The sequence below is a fragment of the Ursus americanus genome, chromosome 21 (assembly GCF_024610735.1).
Source record: "Ursus americanus isolate L20-20 chromosome 21, mUrsAme1.1.p, whole genome shotgun sequence".
Lineage (NCBI taxonomy): Eukaryota > Metazoa > Chordata > Mammalia > Carnivora > Ursidae > Ursus > Ursus americanus.
This window is the reverse complement of record NC_142147.1, coordinates 4,728,714-4,753,108: the sequence shown is the minus strand read 5'-3', so window position 1 is coordinate 4,753,108 and position 24,395 is coordinate 4,728,714. Positions and strand designations below refer to the sequence as shown.

Genomic DNA, 24,395 nt, shown 5'->3' with positions numbered 1-24,395 from the left:
CCCTCAGGGGGCAGTCAGTAGCATTGGGCACAATAACATGGGCCCGAAGACTTGAGATAAGTTTAGGGCAGCCCTGTCTCTTCATTTCTTATCACAGTCCTGTTTAGCTGTTTCCAGCCCTTCGGTTCTCTGAAGCCCTTGTCCATGTGGATGCTTGACTTGTTAAGTGTCTGTTTGTCTGTCTTTCCCATTCTAATGTAAGCAGCAGGAGGGCAGACGCTGTCATTCTTACCTGCAATTATTTCCCCAAAGCCGGCCAGAATATTCCAGGGGGTCCCGGTGATCCCATCTCCTGCCTGCCAGTGTTAACAGAGAGTAAGTAACTTGGCTTTAGAAAAACCAACCCCCAGGGTACGTGTTGGGGTCAGTCCGTACCCTACTCTAACCTGTGCCCTCCCCCGTCCCTCTCAGGGTCTAAGCAGCATATGCAGCTGCCCTGTGGCCCCACTGGAGTACACTCATGGTGGCAGCCGGACTCCATCCACCTGGGCGGGGAAGGAGACCCAGATGCAGGAGGCATGGAAAGCCTGCCCCTGGACAGCTCCCTTCTCTTATTCACAAAGTGGCTGCCTGTGGCCATCGGATAGCTCCCCCTGACCCTCCCATTCTACCCGGCAGATTCCATGCTAGGGTTTCGGCCCGATCACCAGAACCACCAATGCGGCAGGTGCGAAGGGCCGTGGGTGGACCACCCGTGCTGACGTTTGCACCCCTCAGTGGGCACCGAAACTCTTCACTTGTCTCCGAGCTCTTATTAGGAGGTTAGCTACCCACACCTGTCCTAATAATGAAAATCTGTTCTGCTTCAGCCCACAGAACCCTCCCAGGCCCAGCGTGTGGCCTTCAGTGTTTGGCCGAACGTGACCCTTCTGTGGCTCAACCACCAGCAACCAGGTACAGATTCTTGGCCTCTGTCCCACTGGCTTCTCAGCCCTCACCAGCTCCCGCGCCTGCCCAGGGCTCTGTTGCAGCCCTGTCACTCCCGAAGACCAGGCCTTGCTTCTGAGAGGGCCTGCGCGTCTCCCCAGCCCAGGCCGGCAGAGAGGCAATTAAGGAGTCCGGTCCTAGTTGTGTGGTTTGCGTCCTTCTCCTCCAAGAGGAAACAAATACTTCGAAGAGATGAATTCACAGGGAAGGCACATTACTCAGCAGCTCTGCTTTGCGGAGCTCCCGAGGGGAAGGCACGGAGCAGGGCAAAGGCCAGCGTCATCGTATTAATAATGGATGCCATGCTGCCTCAAGGCCCACGGTCGTCTGTGCGTGTGCTTCGCAGAAGTCCAATTAGGGCTGAATTATAGTAATCAATAGAGCAGCAGGGTTTAGATCCAAACAAAGAAAACCCAGCCCCGTTCCACGGAGAGGGATTTATGAGCGAGAGGCCTGCTGGCGTCGTTGCAGGCCGCAGGCTCGCCCGGGTCTGGGATGTCTTTGAGGGAGAATCCAACGGACCCTGGGTGAAGCAGAGCGCTCAGGGCTGTCCCTCCAGGGAGGCTTGAAGAAGGTATAGTATCTGGGCCAAAGCAGGCGGAGGAAGTGGGAGGCCTCGGATACTCTAGGCTCAGGGGTCTGGAGGGGCGGCCACTTTCCCATAATCGCTTTACCTCTCTGAGCTTCTCTTTGAGCACGTCCTCACATGCAAAATACCATAGTTGGTAGTGACGGGTCGTGTACGTAAAATCGGCTGAGAGTCGATCGTGAGGGTTCTGACCATACACACGTGAAAGTTGTACCCAGGGGGCGCCTGGCTGGCTCAGTCGTTAAGCGTCTGCCTTCGGCTCAGGGCGTGATCCCGGGGTCCTGGGATCGAGCCCCACATCGGGCTCCTCCGCTGGGAGCCTGCTTCTTCCTCTCCCACTCCCCCTGCCTGTGTTCCCTCTCTCGCTGGCTGTCTCTATCTCTGTCAAATAAATAAATAAAATCTTAAAAAAAAAGAAAAAGAAAGTTGTACCATGTTCGTGTGATAATTAGCTTGATTATGGGAATCATTAAACAACCTATACGTACATCAAGACGTCACACGGCACCCCTGAAATACATACAATTGTTATTTGTCAATCACACCTCCATAGAGCTGGGAAAAGCCCTACCTACTCTATAGAACCATCTGTGGAGATCTCAAGGGCCCTCAACCCACCCCCGTTCTGCCTTCTTTCCCCACATGACTGCTCACACGCTCTGCCTCCATGCCTGGTCCCTCCCGCTTACCAGGTGCCAGGTAGTTTCCTACGCGTGTGGCCTCGCTTCTCAGAGCAGCCCAGTAAAAGAGGAACTCGTGCAACTGCCCCACTTCGCAGAGAAGAAAGTGGAGGCCCAGAGCCACAGACACTTTCTAGGTCCCTTAGCAGTACTCTGCCAGTGACAGGCCATCAGTCTCGAAGAACATCTGTGCTGGGGGCCCGGCTCCTGACCTCGGCTTCTGCTGCTTGGCCTTGGAGGCGGCTGTCCTGTAAGCATCATGTGAAGGAGCCAAATCACAAAACTCCCTTCGGTTTAAGTCGGCCAGTATTTACAGAGCACCTACAATGTGCCCTGAAGCCATTTAGACTGTAACTGACCCCTGCCTCCAGTCTGTTATTCCTGGGCACTCGCAGAAGCCTGATTCTCCCGCAAACAGTACCAGCCTCCATGCTCAGGCCCATTCCGACGTCCATTGCTTCTCTAACTGTCAGTGTGAAACCATCTCCTTTCACATCCAAGAGACAGAATGCCAACTGACCCCGGCTCTGACCATGGAGTTGGCATCGTGCATCAGAAGACGCCCCTCATTCCATTAGCATCCTCAGCCCAGGAGAGCACAGGGCATCGTCCTTGAAAGCAGGAACCGTTCGCTGCCTGACAGCAGAATTTCCAGAAATAACTGATGTCTCGTTCCACCTGGAGCCACGGCAGCCCGCAAAGCATCACACGACACCCACTCAGGGTAGACCTTGACCCCGAATGGGCTGGGAAACAGCCAAAATCCAAGAGAGAGCCTTACCCCTCCCCTTAAGCTGATGCCCCTAAGCCAAGGGGACACTCTCTCACCTCACTCCCCCCTAAGCCCCGAGAGCGAGGCCCAGACAGCTTAGGTTGGCCACGGTCTCCTATCTCTCCAAGTTCATCCCATTGCAATGTTCCCCATGGCTTGCTGGCAGGATGTTTGCTCTAGCTTACTGGATGGAGGGATGGATGGGTGGATGGATGAAGGGAGGGTGGGAGGGAGGGGGGGAGGGAGGGAGGGAGGGGGAGGGAGAAATAGACAATCAGACTCTTATGCCATCCTGATCTTATGGTCCAGTCTTTATAAAGACACACAGTCTGGGTTAAAAATAACTGGGTTAAAAATACTAATAATTTAAAGTCTCTAACTTCCTCCCACCAGAATCGTTTAAAAGGAATTTTAACCTGTAACACCCACACCCTGATGTGACCTATCTCTTCCTACAGGTCCCTCAGCTCCTAATATAATCTCTAAAGAAAATCTCTCCCTCCCCTGCCCCAGCCGTCTCCTTCCTCACTCCTGCTATATGCCCATCTGGTCTTCCCCCCTCTAACCCCCACTGCTATCTTCTCCTATGAAGGCCCAAGTCCCGTTGAGAGGCAGGGAGTGGGGCAAAGATGGTGAGGGGCTCAAGCAGCAAGTCGTCCATCAGCATGGGAAGGGGGAGGGTCCTAAAGCAAGCGCAGTGCATAGCAAGTCTGTAGCTTGGCAGTTAAGAGCTTAGACTCAGGCAATCTGGATCCATGCATTGTCGTACAAGCCATGCAGCCTCCAGCAAGGGGACAGCAACGTCTACATCTTGGGGCTGTTAAAGAATCATAGATGGAAGTGTTTAGAACTGTACCTGACATGGAGTAAATGTTGGCTCTCATCATTTAAGACCGTTAGTTGTTATCTCGTCTGATAGGTAGGTAGGCTCAAAGTCTTAGATTGAGTGGGAAAAAAAGCTAGAAATCATTTAGTTAAATCTCCCTTCCCAAGTCTACTTTAATCTCTAAACCATCTCCCTACCAGGTAGGCACCAAATTCTCACACTTTCAGGAATAGGGCACTCACCAGAAAGAGAAAGAAAAGAGTCAGAAAGAGAGTAACAGATTCTGGGGTACATACCCCAGATGAGATCAACAGTAAATGTACTTTTGTTTCCCCAAAGAAGGGTATATTAATCACAACTCTTGTGGTGGAAAATACAGAATATTGACTCAAAATGCTTAAAACTAAAAAGGACATAAGTTATTCCTCTTAATCAAAACATCTAGAAGCAGGGCTTTCAGGCAAGGCTGGATCCAGGGACTCCAGTGAGGTCACCATGACTCAATCTTATCTTTACCACCTCTTGATTCTTTTTTTTTTTAAGATTTTATTTATTTATTTGACAGAGAGAGTGAGAAAGAGCGACTGAGAGATCAAATGGGGGAGGGGCAGAGGGAGAAGCAGACTCCCTGCAGGGCAGGGAGCCCAACGTGGGACTCTATCCCAGGACCCTGGGATCATGACCTGAGCTGAAGGCAGATGCTTAACCGGCTGAGCCACCCAGGTGCTCCCACCTCTTGATTCTATTTTCCTATCTGTTGACTCATTTCCAAACACAATTTCCTCTTGTAATGTCTGCCAGAAGCTCCGAATTTATATCCCCAGTGAAGATAAGTCAGCTTGCTCAATAGTCCTGTGCATGTACCAGGATTAGCTCTGGTCAGACTGCCTTGAGTCCCACGCTACCCCTGAAGCAATCGCCACGGACAGGAGTAGTAAAAGCACTGGCTGTCCAGGTCTGCATTCCACACCAACCCAAGAGTCCAGGATAAGCAGCCTCTCTCACTCACAGAGAGAAAAAAATAGCGTCCTATTTCCAAATCGGGGAGGGGGAATGGATGCTGGGCAGGCAAAAGCCTTGGAGATTCACTTAGTAAGGTGTTTTTGAGGTGAAAATTCTTTGAACTGCATGGGAACCCCCCATGCTTCCCCTTCCCAAGAACCCTGTCCTGCAACACTGACTTAAAATGAAGACCACCCATGGGAGAGAACATCAACAATGCCTTCCCCATCGACTGGCAGGGGTCCCCTGCGACGTAAATTGGGATTGGAGGGAAATCCCTTCTTTGGCCCTGTGGGGGGATTCCTCCTCTCCCGCCCCAGACTAACAAGATGACTGTCTTCCTGAGTTCTAAGTCATTTACCGTCCACCCCGCCTCCTAGTCTCAGACCACTATCCTAGGTCCTTTATGATCTGGTTCAGAGGCTACAGTCTGCTTGGCTGGGCTGATGTTTTCAGGTGGCCGTTTCTCATGGCCTTGTATGAGCTAGTGCTAAGGACATATTGACCTGAGAGATTGAAGGTACAAACAGATAATAGCCACATCATATATGAAGATAGAATTCTGATCCAAAGTCTGCAGCAACTAGCTCAGGAAACCAATCGATGATCCATAGTAACCAGTCCAGGAAGCCAGCCTACTGTCTACAAGTTAGACTTGTAGAAAGTCAAGCCACTATCTCTAGCAACTGGTCCGGGCAGCCAAACAATAACCCCTGTAACTATGGGCCCAAACTGGCCAGGATTTGATTTCTAACTGACAGTCCCTCTAATTTGTGTCTTTGCTTCCAACTTAGCACCAACCAGAGATAGCCAAATACACACCCCCAACCAATCATATGGTAGTCTCTGCCTCTAGTTAGACTGTTTACTGCTTCCCCATGCCAACAGGACACACCTGAAGCCTTCCCTTTTTGCCAGCACACAGCTTTCCACTCCTATATCTGTCTGTGAGTTACTGCCAAAACATAAGTGACAGTAGCTGCCTCCCCTGCTAGAATGAGTTCTGAATACATCACCTTGGCCCGTTGTCCTTGGGTGGTCTTTGCGTATTGCTAGACAACTGTCCAACCACTGCCCTGCTCCCTCCCTAAGTGAGCCCTAGAAGGATGTCTGTTTTCCTCTACCTCCCAGGCAGCTTTGGCCTAACCGAGCAGCTTAAGCCGGAGTCCCCACTGGTGCCAGGTCTGTGGATGAGCCAACCGGAGTTGGGTGTGCTGCCTTCTCCGAACGCATCGTAAGACACCACTGACTGCCTCCTGACCTTGAATCCACGACAGAGCTGCCTGGCAAGCACCAGGACGGAGTGCAGGGTGCAAGAGAAGAAGGAGGATGGTGTATGTGTGTGGGGGTCACGTTAGCTCAAGATAGAGTTTGAGTTTGAAAGCCCCATCAGTGACCCAGGGATCTCATATGACATGGGCTTTGAAGGATGAATTCAAAGAGAGCAAAGGAGGGTTTGGGGCAAATGGAAGCCAAGCAGAAGAAAAGCATAGAGGCAGGAGAACTCTGAGGGAAACACGGCCATCTGTGGCTCAGAGCCATTCCAGCTTCCCTTTGGGGTCCTGAATGCCTGTAGTTCAAAAGCACTTTTCAATAAACACAGACCAAAGCACTTTTCAATAAACACAGATTAAAAAGGCTTAAATCTCTGTTTCCCTGTTCTCCATATGCATAAAACGATAAACACCCCTGGGATGGCTGGGATTTATATAGGCAGATTTTTGCAAGTTGTCTTATGTATCTGGACTATGGCTTATAAATCAAATTTGGTTCTCATTGCTGGAGAGGAAATTATTTATCCAAGGCAGAGCACCAGGCGATAGAAGGAGAGGCACAGAGAAGTTGCTGTTTTTCAGATGTCATTTATATTCCCCGAGATGAGACAATATTGGGGGTGGAAGTTTCTGCCTTGCCAATTTTAGCATTCCTGCTTCATTTCATGTGCTCTCTGCTGGTAGCCATGGACTTCTGAAATTGGCTTTCTGTTGAGCCATCACTCATGGAATTCAAATCAGAGTCTCATGTTTGGGTCCAGCGTTCTGCTCGGTTGGAGATGACCTGAGTGTGGGAGCAAACATGTCCAGCTGCAAGTTAGGGGCCAGCAGGCTGCACTGAACCAGCTTGTCCCTCACCCTGCACATGACTTGGGGCACCTTACCAAACCCTACTGGACTTCTGTTCTCTCACAGCCAGAATGGGATAATAATATCCTTCCTATAGGGCATTTGTGGGATTGAGTGTGATTGCATCCGGCATACAGCTACAGGGAATAGTAAATGGGGTCAATCTCCATGTGCTAAGAGTCATCCCCATGTGAGTTACCTAGAGAAGGTCCGGGTCTTCCCCGCCAGCAGTCAGAACTTGCTAGGGTTCTGTGAGGAGGTGGGGGAGAGCTGACGCTCAGTCCTCTCTCTCAAGGAGACACAGTTTTTATTTTTTTTCTCATTCTGTGGCTAGGATCTGCAGGAATGAGGACTGGTGCTCACGGGTCTAGGGCTACAATGCTTTGTTGGGCCGAACCCCTGAAGTCCCCCTCTTTGTTATGCCCACGCACCGCAGAAAACACAGGAACAAGGCTCCACCGAGTCGGCTCTGGAGAATTGTGTGTGGGCTGGTTAGATTTTTCTTAAAAATCCAGGAAAGAATTGTAAGGTTTGTATGCCCAAATAGAACTGTCTGCTCTCCATATTTACTACTGAATGCCATCCTGGGACCTACCTATGACTGTGTCTTTGTGCATTTCTTCAAGGTCCCATGACCTTCAGGTCACCAGAATTGTTTTTCTCAGAAGTCGACTTTGAGGAGAAAGTACCAGCTGACAGAAAACAATGCTGGTGATGCAGGCCTGCAACATCACTGCTGGGGTCTGCCCCTTCTCCACAGACACCTCCCAGTCACCTGTCCCTTCTGCATGTGTCACCTGCGTGCTGAGACCCGCGCTCATGCCGCAATCCTCAGATGCTTCAGGTGTCCAAAATCCAAGGAAGGTAAAAGTTTATTTATTACACTAGATATCTTGAGACAGAAAAGCAGATTTGTATCTTCCAGAAAGAATGCCAGTAAGTGTTGAAATAAAAATAATCATTTGAACGCAAGTTGATTCTAAAATTAATGTAAAATAATCCACTTTGCGAGCATTTTCGTTCGTTAAGGTTTTATAGCATCCTTCCAACCATCACGCAAGAAGTATTTCCAGAGTATCTCTGTGCCTGTCACCACTGTGGGCTCAGCTGTGTGTCACCGGGGACCCCCCCCCCCGCAGGCCTCAGAGGCACACAAGGTGCAGCCTGTGGAGAATGTCCCCAAGGCGCTGTATGTGGAAGAGGCAGGTGTTGAACGTACATCTGAGTTTCACAGCGGGACACAAGGGAATGATGTTCTTACTCTGGGACAAGGAAGTAGCCAGAGCAAATGTCAGCCCCAGAAGAGCAAGGAGGAAAGGCAGGGCTGAATTTTGGTTTCCATAAATATTGATTGAAGTCCTAATTAACTCCCAGTGGCTCAGAATGTGGTCTTATCTGGAAGTAGGCTCTTTACAGAAGTAATCAAGGAAAAATCAGGTCATTGGGGTGGGCCCAAATCCAGCAGAACTAATGTCCTTATCAAAAAGGGAAAGAGACAAGGATGCCTGGGTGGCTCAGTCAGTTAAGCACCAGCCTTCGGCTCAGGTCATGATCCCAGGGTGCTGGGATCGAGTCCCACATCGGGCTCCCTGCTCAGCGGGGAGCCTGCTTCTCCCTCTCCCTGCTTCTCCCTCTCCCGCTCCCCCTGCTTGTGCTCTCTCTCTCTAACAAATAAATAAATAAAATCTTTAAAAAAAATGGAAAGAGAGACACAGAGAGACCACATGAAGACACAGGGAGAAGATGGCATGTGACAGGAACAATGTCACTGTAAGCCAAGGAACACCAAGGATTGGCAGCAAACAGCAGAAACTAAAAGAGGCAAGAAAGGATTTTCCCCCAGAACTGTCAGAGAGCATGACCCTGCCAACACCTTGATTTCAGACCTCCTGGCCTCCAGAACTGTGAGAAAATAAATTTTGGCTGTTTTAAGTCCCGCAGTGTCTGGTACTTGGTTACAGTGGCCCAAGGAAAGGGATACAGGGAGCATCACGGTTGTGCTTCCTCCAGAAGCCAACTCTGGGCAACGACGCACCACAAGTAGATTTGGAGGGTGGGATTCCAGGAAACCCTGATGGAGGAGTCGGGAAGTGAGGCAGGGGTAGGAAGGCAGCCAACAAACCGCGTGTTATCCATCCGGGGGCCTCTGAGGGTCCCGGGAGCTGGATGCCTCTGGGGAAGGTCGGAAGCCATGCCGAACACACATTGCAGAGTCACGCAACAGCAAGGAGTGGGAGCTGGGTATTTATATCCCAACTCCCTTGAGTTCAGGGCTACTACCAGGGTGGGGGCGGGGTTGGTGGAGTAGGAATTGTTCATTCTCTGGTACTTGGTATCATTGGTAGCATGAGCTCCAGACACCCGAGAAAGCCTTTGGGCAGGGAAGCCCAGGACTGGTGGTATGTGCTATTGGAGATAAGGACCAGGGGATATGCTTAGGGCACTGACAGTGTCTGCTTCGAGAAACATTGGGAAGAGAAGGAGAAAGAGGCAGGAAAGTTATGATGAAGCCAGACTGGGAACCTTGAATGTCAGGCCAAAAAGTCTGGACTTGGCTGCATAGCCAGTGGGGAGGTGATGAAGGTTTCTATGCAGAGGAGCGACCAGAGCTTGGCTTTTGGAAAAGGAACACAGTAGGGTGCACTGGAGAAGGAAAAACAAAAAAGAGACAGCCCAGGGGTAACAGTGGTAGGTGAGGGGCACAGATGCAAATGACACGGGGATAGTGGGAAGGCCAGTTTGCGTCTCCGTAAGCCACGTGGTCATGACTCAGGGCCCTGAGAAAGCCAGGAGTCCGGGCGTGGAGAAGTAGGGCTCCCTGACATTTGGGGTGAGCTGCTTTAGGAGCAGAACTGCTCACCCCACCCCTCACTCCCCCGCCCAAATCCAGATTTCAGACCAAATGAGAAGCATAAGCCACTGGGATTTGAGCAGATGGCTTTTCCAAAGCTTTCCCAGTTCTCGCTGCATCCAAAGCAAACATAGCTTGGAAGCCATAGGGTTTGCAAATGCCACCGTGCTATTTGGAGCTGGGATTTCATTTGCCAATTTGTAGCCTGCACTTCCAACTTGGCTTCAAAAGAAATAGTTACCAGCACTGACTTGTACATAAATGAAGAAACTAAACGATGCACCCCGTCTAAGTATGGCTCCAATTTCCTTGACAATGATAATAATATAAAAATCATTGACACGAATTGCCTGTCATATGGAAGACCCCCAAAGGAAGCACGATGAAGAACTTGTCCTTATTAATCACATAAATCACAGAGATGTTGCTTTTCCTCGCTTCTGACCGGAAGTGCCCTCCAGGCTGGGCTTCCTCCTTGAAAGGGAAGGTCCTCTCCCAGGTCCTCTCCACAGGCCTTAGAACAAGCAGCCTCAGTCCAGGACTGGATCTGGCAGTTCCTGGGTCACCACTAAGCCTGATGCTCATGGAGGGGCAGATGATGCCTTCTCAGAAGCATTTCTGGGGACCCAGATGTGGGTTTAGCTGCCTGAGGCAGAAGAAAAGATGAACCCCACTCAGGCCAAGCCACAGTGTGCCTACGGCTGGCATCCAGTGGGAGACAGTCACCAGAAGCTGGAGGAACTTGGGAGCAGCCCCCAGGTCAGAGTAGCAGACTGTTCTTTGCACGGCTACGTGAACAGAGACACGGGTGTCTGTGCCCTTTCCTCCCACAAGGCCTGGGCACACACCCCAGAGACTGAAGATGGATTAACATTCATACGTGCTTTTATTAATACCTTCCTACTTTCCCTCAACAAACATTTACTGGGAGGCACAGATAAGGGAAACCTCAGGGGGGCTGGGAGGATTGGTGGTCCCCAAAATACACAGCCAGGAGACAGAGTGAGTGCTGGGACTGGAGCAACACAGTGTCACAGCCAGAAGGATCCAAACACAAGACTGGAAGCCAGCTCTCACCACCTGAGGGCTGTCCCCATCGGGCAAGCTATGTAACTTCTCCGGGGCTCAGTTTCCTAGTCTATAAATGGGGGTGAGAAGGTCACCCACTCCTGGGTGTGGCAGAGGACGAAAGGAGATGGACAGGTAGGGTGTCTGGCAGAATCGCTGGCGTGTGGTGAGTCTAACGAAGGTTGTAGTCATCGACACCGAGGGGAGAACACGGTGCCACAGGCTTGCAGAGCCGCTGGATAATGTGCATGGAACACACAGCCAACAGAGTGGAAGGGACAAGCTTGGACCCCAAGTCGCTGGGGCCGGAGGCTGCATCCTTGACCCCTGCACCCTGCTGACTTCCAGGAAGGACAGGCAGAAGTCTTCTAGAAGGCAGGGAACCTGAGGCTTACTGTCTTCCAGGCATCAAACAGGCACTCTCGCTGAATCTTCCCAACTAGCCTGGGAGGAGTCGTGTTGCCCCCGTTGCAGGTGAGCAGCCAGGTCACAGGTGTGGTAGGTGGGATCGCGTCTGGACGTCCAGACACACCCTCATCCAACAGCTGCAAGCCACACCCCATCTGGCAGTGCCCACAGAAGCTTCTCAGGACAGCTCTACCCATCCTGACCGCAAATGGTGTTGGGTTGTGTTGTTCAGATTTTAGGGCCTACCTGAGGGAATCAATCATCTGGAGTTTCTTGCCCTCAGAGAAGCCAGTGGCCGATGGCCACCTTCTCAGTGAGATGGTAAAGGTCCACCTGTTCTGAGTAACAGCCATTCTCCTGACTGGAAGTCAAGTTGACATTGAAGGCCCATTGCAAATGGACCACAGCCAAGTGCTCTTAGTGAGGACCCACCTGCGAAGCAAATGGTCCTTTCCTTTACCATTCTGTATCTTTCAACAGGAAAGGGAGTGTGTTTGTACGTATGGGACCAGTGCCTAACTTTTACTGAACACTTACAAAGTCCCAGGACCTCCCCAAATAATGTCACCGAGTTATCTCCTTTCGTTAGGACAACACCGCCATGCACTAAGCTCTCTCCAGTTTACAAATAAAATATCAATCAAGAAGGACCAGGGCAGTGATACTCAAAGGATGGTCCAGGACCAGCAGCATCAATACCACCTGGAAACATGTTAGAAATGTACATTCTTGGGGCGCCTGGGTGACTCAGTCTGTAAAGGGTTTGCCTTCAGCTCAGGTCATGATCCCAGGGTCCTAGGATCGAGTCCCATATCAGGCTCCCTGCTCAGCAGAGAGTCTGTTTCTCCCCCTCTCTCTGATCCTCCTCCCCGCTTGTGCTCACTCTCTCTCTCTCTGTCTCAAATAAACAAATAAAAATCTCAAAAAAAAAAAAAAAAAAGCACATCCTCGGGCCCCCCACCCAGGTGTATCTACCAAAGGCTCTGGGCAGGGCCCAGCAATCTGTGTTCTAACAAGCCCTCTCAGTGATTCGGATGTATATGAAAGTGTGAGATCCAGCAGGCTAGGGAAAATGAAGCCAAATCTCAATGGCTTATGGCAGAAACAGGCCAACTATGGCCAAGGGCCATCTCAGCCCACTCCCTGCTTTGTAAGTAAAGTCTCATTGGAACACAACCATGCCCATTTGGTTAGGTGTTGTCTGTGACCAGTTTCCTGATACAGAGAGCTGAGTAGTTATGACAAGACCACATGGCCCACAAACCCTAAAATATTCCTTTCTGGCCCTTTACAGAAATGTTGCTGGCCCCAGTTTAGAGCAATGATGTTGTTGCTGCCACCGCAGGTCAGTGGAGGCAGCCGTGGCTCCAACCCTCCCTCTCTGGCTTGGCCATAGCGGCAGGTCCTGCCTGGGGCTTCCCCAGTCGTGCTGGCACACGGAGAAGAGACATGGCTTCTGAAATAACACAAGTCATCCACTCGTAATTCACGGGCCAAAGCCTAACATGGCTGGAGAGGGGAAGAACGATCCCCACTCTCCCCTTCCCACACCCCCGCCCCAGGAGAGGCCACAAATAGTCATGAACAGTAATCTAATCCTCTGATCTAGGCCTTTCCCCCAGTCACAGATATGAAGTTTGCTCCCCTGCCATGTGGGGAACACACACCTGTTACCCAAGGGAGATGGCCCACCCCTCACAGCCTCACAGGAAGGTTGCCTGTCAGGACCATCTCTGCGGGCAGGAGCGGCCTTTCCCCCACGCACCCCACATGCAGCTGTGGGACTGGGAAGGACCACAGCAGTGCACACTCCAGCTGCCCCACTGGGTGCCCACCAACACTGCTCCTCAAGGGGGCCCCCAGGACCTGGTTCTCCGCAGCCCCGTTTCAGGTCCTTTCTGTTCTGCCGTTCTTGGCCACCTCTCAGGAGGGCAACGGAGAATATGTTCCCCTTGGGGGGAACCATTCAGCTTTCTCAGCCTGCTTTCTGGCCACACGAGGTTGAAGGGTTCCATCTCAAACAGCCTCGGCCTCTGTTTGTCCAGGTTGGTGATTCTTTTGGCAGCGGAACTCTCTGGAACATGTATGTATTTCTTATCTCTTTGATTCCAGGCAGATCCGGATAGCATTAGCCGCACCCACAGTGCAGTTCTCTGGCTTGAATGTGGATACCCTGAGTTCAAGAGGCTTCTAAGGGAGAAGTGTACCCCTAGACTTTCATCCCTGCACCATATTGGGAAACTGAGTTTTCTCTGGCCTCACCTCTGGATTTGAACCCAGCTCTCCAGGTCACCATAAGCTGTCGACACCACCTATATTTACCATCCAAATGTCCAGGCTTATTCTTTTGGTCTATATTAAACAATTCCAATGCCTTACTAAGCCATTTTCACAGGCTCCAAGAAGCTGAGTGAGATACGCCCTTCTAATCCAACACTTTCTTTTCCACAGCCGTCCCTCTTTGCTTTCCTCTGAAGGCTCCGATGTCCTCCTCAAACTTCAATGACCTGCCCATCACCTGGGTGTGGGCCGGTGCCTGTCAAAATACAAGGTCACAGGCCCCATTCCCTGAGGATCTGAATAAAGCTGGGAACTTGCATTTCCACAGGAAATCCCTCCCCCCTGCCGCCAAGGGGATTCTGATGCGGATGTTGGCTTGCCAAGCTTCTAGAAACACTGCCCTGTGCGGGCCCTAATTTCCACCTGGTAGGGGATGAATAACATTCTGTGACAAAGTGGCAACTTCTTCTGAAGGTGCTTGAGAGCGTGTGAGAAGCACTTCACTCATTTTCACCCCAGTCCTTGGAGGTGGTATCATGAGAGTTACAATTATCCCTCGATTACTGGGAGGGCTGAAGTGTTCTTAGAGAATAAACGTAGACGCAGAAGCCAAGGGACTGCCAAACTCGCCCAGCAGGCCAGCGAGGGCTGGTGCTTTAAAGGAGTAGGCCAAGGACGCCATGCAGGCTCCGCAGGGCACAGCCCTCAGCCACCAGAGGGACGGCCACCTCGCCAGCCCCGACCTGGAAGGAGGAAGGGAGCAGAGCAGACCCGGGGCAAAGAAAAGGCCACGCAAGTGCCTTTATAAAACATTGGGTGAGGAGCCAATATTTTCGGTTCAGATCGTTGCACATCAAAGTTGAAATCTGGCGTCTCAGGACGGTTCAACAGCTCTGGGGACACACGAGCTAACCGCGCCCATCCGCTCTGGGCAGGGCGTGCGGCCTCCCACAGCCAAAGGGCCGCTTCACTCGTGCACGTCACTGGTCCAGGCCCTCTGGGCAGTTGGGTGGCTGCACTGGTCAAGTCAGTCACACTTCCTGTCCCGGGTAAGCCTTTGGGACGAGGGCTGGCAGTCCTCCTCCCTCTCATGCGACAGTCACAGACCTGACTCGCAGAGGTGGAGGAAATGGGAACCGTGAGAAGGAGGTGCCTCTGGGGAAGGGGCGAGTAGTAACCACCTTCAACAGCCCGGCCTCTTGCAACCTCGTCACACCTGTGGCCCGGGAGGCAGTGGTTCGAACATTCTATCATAACCTGGGACTTGCCTAAAACTTGCTCCAACACCATCGGCCCTCCCGGGGCCAAGGAAACAAAGAAGAATGCATGAAAGCAAAATGGGCCTGCCGTGAGAAAAGTCTCGCTTATGTTTTTCTGGTGGCAAAAGCATTTGGACAAAGAACTTAATAAGAGAAAATGAACAGCTTTAGAATGAGTTTATCGCTCCCAAAGCTACCGCAGGCTTTGTGGTGGCATTTGAAAATTAAGTTAACGTTAATTTAACATTAAAACAAGGGATTTAATGGAGGCTGAAGAATAAATTAGGCCTTTGAATGAGATATCTAAAATCCATTTTAACATGCAAGACAATGTAAAATAATTGCATTTAAGCAATTAGTTAAAAAAAACATTTTTTTTTTCGGTCCCTTTCCAGCATTCAAGATGTGCAGGCGAGGATGTGGTGGGGCCTCTGGTGCTAAACTCCCGATTTCCCTGGGTTTTCTGGTAGGAGCCCTTATCAACTGTGCTGACAGCACAGGAGCCTAAAATCTGTATATCATCTCTGTGACGGGGACGGAGGGACCACTGAACACACGTCCTGCTGCGGGTGGGGTGACGTGATGGCCACAGTGAAGAAAGACAAACCAGAGCTTGGAAAGAAGGGACATCCAGCAGTGAGAAATTGGATAACGAAAATCACGCCGGAGAAAAGATGGTGTGTTTCTCCATTTTGAAGATAACACAGTTACTGTGAACTGTTGTTCCTAGTCAACAATAAAGGCGAGAGATTTTGCCACCATGGGACCAGCCGCGAAGGACCATGCAGACTCGTGGCCCAGGATCGCATCCAGTGCTGGCCCCACTGAAGGATTCCCTGGTGTGTTTGTTTAAAAAAATGTAATACTGTTATTTGTTCCCCCTAAAATAATAAAAATAAAAGACATTTTATTATAATCATGCATTCACAAAATAGTTATGAAGGAAGATCTAGGGTCCACTACAGCGCTCTCAATATGAGGAAACTGGTCTTTAATTCAAGGTTAACGAATGCAATGTATAGATAACCATCAGGTTACTGAGCAATCTGATCTGTGACAGCTGCACCCAGGACAGCCTCTGGGGGTAGAAGAAACCAAAGCCACACCCTACAAACCAGCCAAAGGCACAGTCCCCTCTCCCTTGTCGGTTGGAATTAAACAGCCACGTACATTCATGTCTTTTCTTAAGAAACCAGCCAGAATTTCAGAATCTCTACTATCCTGTCTCAGCCTTCCTATTCGTAATGGATTTTTATTGTTGATACTGTTAGCTCCAGAAGATAATCCAGAAACTCATTTGTCAAAAGCAGCTTTAAAAATTTCGCTAACTAAAATGAATATTTTCCTGCAAGTATATCAAATTTATAAACACAGGACATGTGATTACAGATTTCAGATGATCAAACGGAAGTCTCTACTTTAAAATAAAGTACAAACAACTTGAAACAGGACATTCCTCTTTATCCATTCATCCATCCATCATCCCCCCATCCAGGTATTTATTGAGCGCTCCTACCTAGAACACTATGAGTACTGGCAATGCAAAGATGAACCCAACAGGCTTCTATGGAAGTTGGGAGTGTCATGAATATAAGAAACTGATTTATACACAGCAAAATTACTAAATACTGTCTCAGGACTTTTTTGGTTATAAGTGACACAAGGTCATTCAACTCAATTAAAAAAACTGAATTTATTGGTTCATATAAGCTTGGGATGGGTTCAAGGATGGATTAAACACTATTGTCAGAAATCAGTCTGCATCTCTCTACTCCACTTTCCTGTGTTGGCTTTGTTCTCAGATAGACTGTCTCTACGTGATAGATTCCTATAGGTCAAGTTTATGTTAGCCTTGCCACAGTCTCAGATGAAAAAGTTTACCTTATGCTTCTAGCAGATATCCCAGCATTTGCTTGCTCTGACGGAGGCTATCCCGAATCCAATAGCCATTCAGGAGGATAAAATATTTGAGTGCCCAGGACTGGTCCATGACTCACTCCAGGATCCTGGGGAAAGAAGGTCTCGGCTCCATCCACACGGCATGACTAGGCTCTGAGGAAGGATAATCCCCTGAGAGAAAAGCAAGGTGCTATTAACACAATAAGGAAAAATGAATAATAGGCAAAAATAGTTGCTTCCTACAAATGTCATAAGAAAAATACAATTAATGTGTAGTCAGCATCCGGAGGGAAAAGAATAAAAGTTTTGTACCAAGAACGCTACTTTGCAATTATGGAAAATGTAAAAGAAAGGGAAGCTGAGGAGGAATCTGTGAACCTTGAGAAGAAGAAGAAGAGGAAGAAGAAGAAGAAGAAGAAGAAGAAGAAGAAGAAGAAGAAGAAGAAGGAGGAGGAGGAGGAGGAGGAGGAGGAGGAGGAGGAGGAGGAGGAGGAGGAGGAGGAGGAGGAGGAAGAGGAAGGGAAAGGGGAAGGGGAAGGGAAGGAGGGGAAGGGGAAGGAGGGGAAGGGGAAGGAGGGGAAGAAAAGAAGAAGAAGAAGAAGAAGAAGAAGAAGAAGAAGAAGAAGAGAAGAAGAGAGAAGAAGAAGAAGAAGAAGAAGAGGAGGAGGAGGAGGAGGAGGAGGAGGAGGGGGAAGAAGAAGAAGAAGAAGAAGAAGAAGAAGAAGAAGGAGGGAGGGAGGAGAAGGGGAGGGGGTGAAGATGACCTGTGTGGCACAGGAGAAGAGAGGAGTAGATAAGATTAGAAAGATGAGAATGTTAGAGAAGAACATGTAGGACCTTAGATATTGTATGGACTTTGGCTTTTACTCTGAATGGATGGGAAGCAAGTGGTACTTTTAATAAAGAGGGTCATAATATAACTTAGAGCTAAAAATAATCACTCTGCAGAAGCTTTTTATTTTGACGTAGTCCCAATAGTTTACTTTTGCTTTTATTTCTCTTCCTTCAGGAGACATATCTAGAAAAAAGTTGCTATGGCCATGCTGCCTGTGCTCTTTTAAGATTTTTGTGGTTTCAGGTCTCCCATTTAGATCTTTAATCCATTTTGAATTATTGTTGTATATGATGTAATAAAGTAATAAAGTTTCTTTATTTTGCATGTCACTATGCAGTTTACCCAACCATCATTTGTTGAAGAGACTGTCTCTTTTCCATCAGGTATTCTTTCCTGCTTTGTCAAAGATTAATTGACCTTAGAGTTGTGGGTTCATTTCTGGGCTTTCTATTCTGTTCCATTGATCTATGTGTCTACTTTTGTGCCAGTACCATACTGTTTTGATTACCACAGCTTTGTAATATAACTTGAAGTCTGGAATGAAAGTACTTTAAAAAAAAAAAAAGATTTTATTTATTTATTTGACAGAGAGAGACAGCCAGCAAGAGAGGGGAACATAGGCAGGGGGGGTGGGAGAGGAAGAAGCAGGCTCCCAGCGGAGGAGCCCGATGTGGGGCTCGATCCCAGAACTCCAGGATCACGCCCTGAGCCGAAGGCAGACGCTTAATGACTGAGCCACCCAGGCGCCCCTGAAAATACTTTTTTAAAAAGGGGTTTTTTTCTTTCATTTTGCATGCTTTATAACATAATATGTACAATACAGATACTTTTAATACTCCAAAGCAAAGAGTGGAAAGCAGTATTTTTTATACCTGAGTCAAATTAGGGAATTCTCCAGATTAATCAAGCCAAAGGAATTTAAGAAAATAATAACAAAAATAATCACTCTGGAGTAGACTACAGAGGGAAAGGCCTGAAACAAGGAGACCAGTGAGGAAACTTCTGCAGTAAGTAATCTAGGTTAGAGGTGATGGGGTGGCTAGGAAACTTTGGTTCGATTTTGAAGGTAAACCAACAAGATTTGATGAAAGATGACAAGCTTTGGGTACTTTCTAAGAGGGTAGTCAAGGGGTGACTGTGAATTTTGGCCTAAGGAAATGAAAGAATGGAGTTGCTACCAACTGAAATGGGGAAGACTGTAACATAAGCAGGTTGTGAGGGGTAGTGGAAGGTAGGAGTTTCTGGTTAGACATGTTGAGTTTGAGATGCCTAATTAAAACATCTAAGTGGACATGGAGAGTAGGTAACTAGATATGCAATTCTACAGCTCAGAGGAGAGGTCAGAGATGGAGAGGAAAAGACAGTTGGGAATTTGTCATAGTATAGATGATATCTAAAGCCATGATGCAATCACCAAGGGACAGAATGTCAACAGAAAAGAAATTGTGTATAAAGACTCAACATGGGGGCATTCCAGTCTTAGCAATTAAGGAAGCGAGGGAAAATGGCAAAGGGATCTGGGACGTAAACACCAGTAATGTAGAAGAAAAACTAGAAAAGTATGGTTTTCCTGGAAGCCAAGCAAAGAAAGTGTTTTGGGAGGAAAAAGTCAATATTGCAAGTGTTTGAAAAATATCCAAATATTACAAAGTAAGTCAAGGTAGGTAAAGACCAATCATTGGCAATTTTGGTTATCACTGTGTAGGTCATTAGAAGTTTCAGTGTAGACGTGGCAATTTAAAACAAAACTGGAAACAAAATTTCAATCGTTCTTTTATAGAGTTTTGCTGTTACATTAAGTACTTAGGTGATCTGCCCCTCTCCAAAAAAACCCTTTAATTTATCATCTAATATTAGGAATTTTTGAGGGAGCAAAACTGGGTCTGAGTCAGCCTTTACAGAGCGTTTTTCAGAGAAGATAAAAATCACAAAGTAGTAATTAAAATAATTGAGACCAAAGTATTTCCAGCCAATCTTAAATATATTATGTGTACTGTGTACATGCAATAAATCAGAAGTTCCCTATGTTTCTTTTGATATTAACACAAAAATACACCACCTTCTTCCCCTTCTTCTCCTTCTCCTTCCCCTCCTCCTCCTCCTCCTCCTCCTCCTCCTCCTCCTCCTCCTCCTCCTCCTCCTCCTCCTCCTCTCTTCTTCTTCTTCTTCTTCTTCTTCTTCTTCTTCTTCTTCTTCTTCTTCTTCTTCTTCTTCTTCTTCTTCTTTCTTTTTCAATAATACTTGTTAAGATTTCTAGTTCCAGGAAGGATAGAATCTTCCCACAGAAAGCAATTACAAACTCTGGAGGAAAAAATAGAAAGTATTAGTTACTTGAGGGAACTGGGAAGAACCCAAAAAGTGGCAGAACCTAGGGGGGTTTCCTTTGAAATAACAGAGCCACAGAGAGTGAGAGCCATAGTCATACAACTGGCCACTGAGGTAGTAGCTGAAAACTGTAGTCATATTGACTTGATATATCAAGGGGAGTTTGAAACTGCCAAAATGGCTGGAAATTCAAGGTGTAAATCTTTTAACTGAAGAAGCTATAGGGAAAGGGGTGTCCCCAGATCTTTCTAGAAACTTCCCTCCAGCTCTTGGCTCATCCCTAAACTGTATATGAATGGTGGGAACTCCAAGAAACATAGGAAGAAAACAACAGTAAAAGACTGACTCCATATGTCAGCTCCTGTTCAGTGCACAGGAGACCGAGTTTGGGGTATGTATCCCAGGAAGTTAGAAGGGCTTAGTGCACACCTCAGGCATTCCATTGAAATCCTAGAACTATAACTTAGGAGTCAAGATTTCGCCCAGGATTAAAGACTGCTCCCTAGATCTAGGGGTAAAGCCACACAACAAAACATAAAACCAAGCCTCCAATAACTCAAGTTGGCTTGCCAGCAATTTAACTGCCTGACAGAACCAGACTCCAACACCCCTTCAGAGGAAGATAACAGAACTCAGAGTCTCTACAACATATCATTCACAATAAGTGGCCATAGAGACCTCAGCTAGGGAAACTAGACTCCTGCCCCAATCCTCCCCTCTCTTTATGGAGGGAAGTGCATGGAGACCCTGGAAAGTGTGGCTTTCTTAGTAAAAGTAAATCCTCTTGGCAAATTTTGCACTACAAAGGAAGAAACACAGGATCACGTACTAAAGCTGCAAACCCAATCTGTGAGCTCTGAGACAGCTTCAGGAGGAAGTAACACCCAAGCTATCAGTGAAAGACTCAGGCAGGCCTGAGCCAGGAAGAGGAAAAACAGATCAAAATGCTTGGAATTGAGAGAATACATGGGTGTGGCTGGACAAGGTACCGGGGAAAGGAGGAGAGGAATTAGTAAGAAACAAGAGGACCAATAGGCAGATTATGAGGCCTTGTTCATTGTGTTAAGCAGGTTGGACTTGCTTGAGAGTAATGGGGGTACCAACAAAAGTTTCAAGAAGAGCAATACCATCAAAATTTTAGTGTCAAAATATCTTCCTGGCCAACACAATAAATCAGTCGGGAGAAAGTTGTGTTTGAAGTGTTCAGAAAATGTCCAGACTCCATAGGAAATTGAGTTTATTGGCCCAGAGCTCAGCAGAAAGATTTAGGTTAGTATTGATTCTTCAGCCTACTCAGAATCACTAAAACCGTAGAAGTAAATAAGATACACAGGGATCAATCTAGGAAATAAAAAGACCAATGCAGAAGCCTGAGGATCAGCAGCATTCAGGCTTCATTGTGAATGCATTAACTGATAGCACTGGCAAGAACATTCGTTATTGTACAGATGGGGCCTCCCTGCAATCAGTCTAAATTAGTAATCTTCCAACATCAAGTTCACTGGATTGATTTGTGTTTGTCTCTCTGTTTCAGACAATCTTTTGGAATAGCAGTTTTCAATCAGGGGATATTTAACAACGTTTGGAGACATTTTGGTCACCACGACTTAAGGGGGATGCTACTGAATCTAGTAGGTAGAGGTCAGAGATCTGTTAATCACCCTACGATGCACAAGACAGACTCACACAAAAAGATGTATCCAGCCCCAAGAAGAGAAGTGAGGGAGAGAGGGGGAGAGGGTATGAGATATCCAGGTAAAATCTGAGAAGCACCGAGTTTGTCCTTCGCTGAGTATACAGTGGTGATGTATTCAGGGAAAGGTGACTGCTACCAGACAGCCTTCCCACTCAGCCCTTTGGGTTCATACCTAATATATGGCAGCTTCAGAAGAGCTGTTTCACTCAAAACTCTGTTAACTGGTTGATGAAAAGAGAGACATGGCTTTTTGAGATGTCACCATGTTGACCCCATGCTCTCCTTATTTCTATGCTGTTGCTGGCATGTATGACATCTTTTTTTTTTAAAACCTCATGACATATTCTAATTATTGTTTTATGCCACCAGAATTTGTGAAATTCATCGACTTATTTATTCCATCCCCTACTCATGATTTTTCTCTTCATATCGTATTTTCCCGTCTGTGATTGCATTCTTGTCTGAAGCAATCTTTAGAAGCTTCTTTAATTAGAAAGAGCTGTAGGGAAATGTGCTCAGTTTTCATTTGAAAATATCGTTATTTTACTACCATCCTAGAAAGATGATTTTGCGGGTATATAATTCCAGGTGTATAATTCCAGGTTTTTCTCTCAGCACAGTGAAGCTACTACTCCGTAGTCTTTTGGATTCCATCTTTCAGTGCAGGAGTCTGCTATCAGTTTCATTGCCTTTCCTTTGGAAGTTATCCCTTTTCTCTAATCTGGCTCTGTTTAAAATCTTATCTTTGCCTTTGGTGTTTCTTTATGAAGTACAGGGCATGTTTGCTTTTGTTTTTGTTTTTAATTCTGCTTTTGTGGGAATCCACAAAGCTGCAGGATGGCTTCTTTTATGCCTTCTGGAAAATTTTTGATCATTGACTGCTCAAATATTGCTTCTGCTCCATTCCCTCTCTTCTCTGCAATTTCTTATTTGGCGTAATCTCTTAATTTCCCTTAACTCTGTCAGACTTTTCATTTCTTTGATTCTGTGATTTATCCTGGATTTTTTCCCAGACCCATCTGAAGTTCAGTAATTCTCTTTTTCAACTGTGCCTAATCTACTATTAAACTCATTCTTTGTACTTTTCTATGCCAATCATTATATTTTCATACTTAGAATGCTTTTGTTAATATAATCCATTCTATTTTATAGTCTTTTACTCTTTGTTTGCATTTTAGTCTTTTCTGCTTCTTAAAGCATATTGAACGTACTTATTTTACGTTGGGTGTTTCTAACTCCACTATCTGAAATCTTTTCAGGTCAAATACTTATATTTCTGCTGGGTTTTATTCATTATGCCTCATTTCCTTGTATGTGTATATAGGTATGTGTTATTTTTTATTGTAGGCTGTATTTCCAGAACTTTATCTGTTGAAGTTATTTGAGACCTGGTTTGAAAGCGAGATCCCCAGGGAGGTTTTGAATTTGCTTCTGCTACATGCCTGGGGGAATCTACCAGCCAGAATCAATTTAAACTAAATTCTTGGCCAAATGGTTTTTTTTTTGGACTATTTGGGTGGTTTGATTTTGGACAAGCAAACCTCCATAAAGGTTGGTGTGTTGTTATAAATTTTAAGAAGAGTTTCTTTTTTCTTTATTCCTTTTATCTACTCAGCTCCAAAGTTTGAGATGGGCAATTTTCCTTACAGTTCCCTGGTGGGGTGGTTGGTGATGAGATGGGTGGTTTATTTCTGCTTACACTTATTGGACAGTGTGGCCATTTGGAATATCAGCTTGAAGTGGGGGCAGAGGTAGGGTGAGGGAAAGCGTTCCTACTAGACTCTCTACTTTGGACAGGCCCTGGACTAACCAGGTAGAGCCACAGAATCCAAGATTCAAGGCTGCCCAATTCGGCAAATGCACTTAAGGTGGAAGTTGGCTTATATGCTCTGTTTACTCCTGGGTACCTGATTTTATTTAGATTTTGACCTCTGACTATTCCCAATGTGCCAATTCAATGATTCTTTCCCCAGTATTATATATGCAGAGTTCCAGCAGGAGAATCTGACAGGGTCCCCAGCTTGTCATTCTGCTGCAATTGCAGCTCTCACCCACTCTTTACACATGGTATTTCTAAGGTTCACGTTCATTCAAGTCCCTCTCCTGTTTAAAACCTGTCATGGGCTCCATATCACCCTAAGGATAAACCCACGGTCTTAGCATGCTTTGTAAGCCCCTCCATCCTGCCTCTATAACATCTCCAGACTCCTTTTTTATCAGTCATCCCAAAGCACCCTCTTTTTACTGAAGCTGAATTATATTACTTTCAGTCTTCACAAAACCCCATGCCCTTTCCCTCTCTAAGTTTCTAAATGCATTGCCACTCATTCTTCTTTCCTTCTTTCTTCCAGGCCCCACCTTTTCTTACCTAACTCCTATTTGCCCTTAGGTTTTAGCCTCAATGTTACTTTTTCTAGAGAGGAGTCTGGACACAGAGTCCTGCCTCGTTGTTCCTACTTTATCTATCATGAGGTATTTGCATGTTTGCAGGTCTGTGTTTCTGAGGTCCAAGATTTGTGCGTTGACTTCCCTGTGCTGGAACCCTCTAGTGCAGTACCTAGCACTCAGTTGCAGTGCTGATTCTTTGAAATTAGCTGTTTTTGGAAGACTGTTCTGGAACTCTGGTTATCACCATGATGATTCCTGTCAGGAAACAGTGGTAGACAGGGCAAAAATTGCGGTGGACCGTCCTTGCTATAGAAGTGACCATCAGGGGGCGCCTGGGTGGCACAGCGGTTGGGCTTCTGCCTTCGGCTCAGGGCGTGATCCCAGTGTTATGGGATCGAGCCCCACATCAGGCTCCTCCGCTGGGAGCCTGCTTCTTCCTCTCCCACTCCCCCTGCTTGTGTTCCCTC

At 47.3% G+C, this 24,395-nt stretch overlaps 1 pseudogene; it reads left to right on the top strand.

Moving 5' to 3' along the window:
* Nucleotides 1-15,188: 15,188 nt before the first annotated feature.
* LOC123776647 (large ribosomal subunit protein uL14 pseudogene) lies at nucleotides 15,189-15,638 on the top strand (annotated as a pseudogene).
* The last annotated feature ends 8,757 nt before the right edge of the window (nucleotides 15,639-24,395 follow it).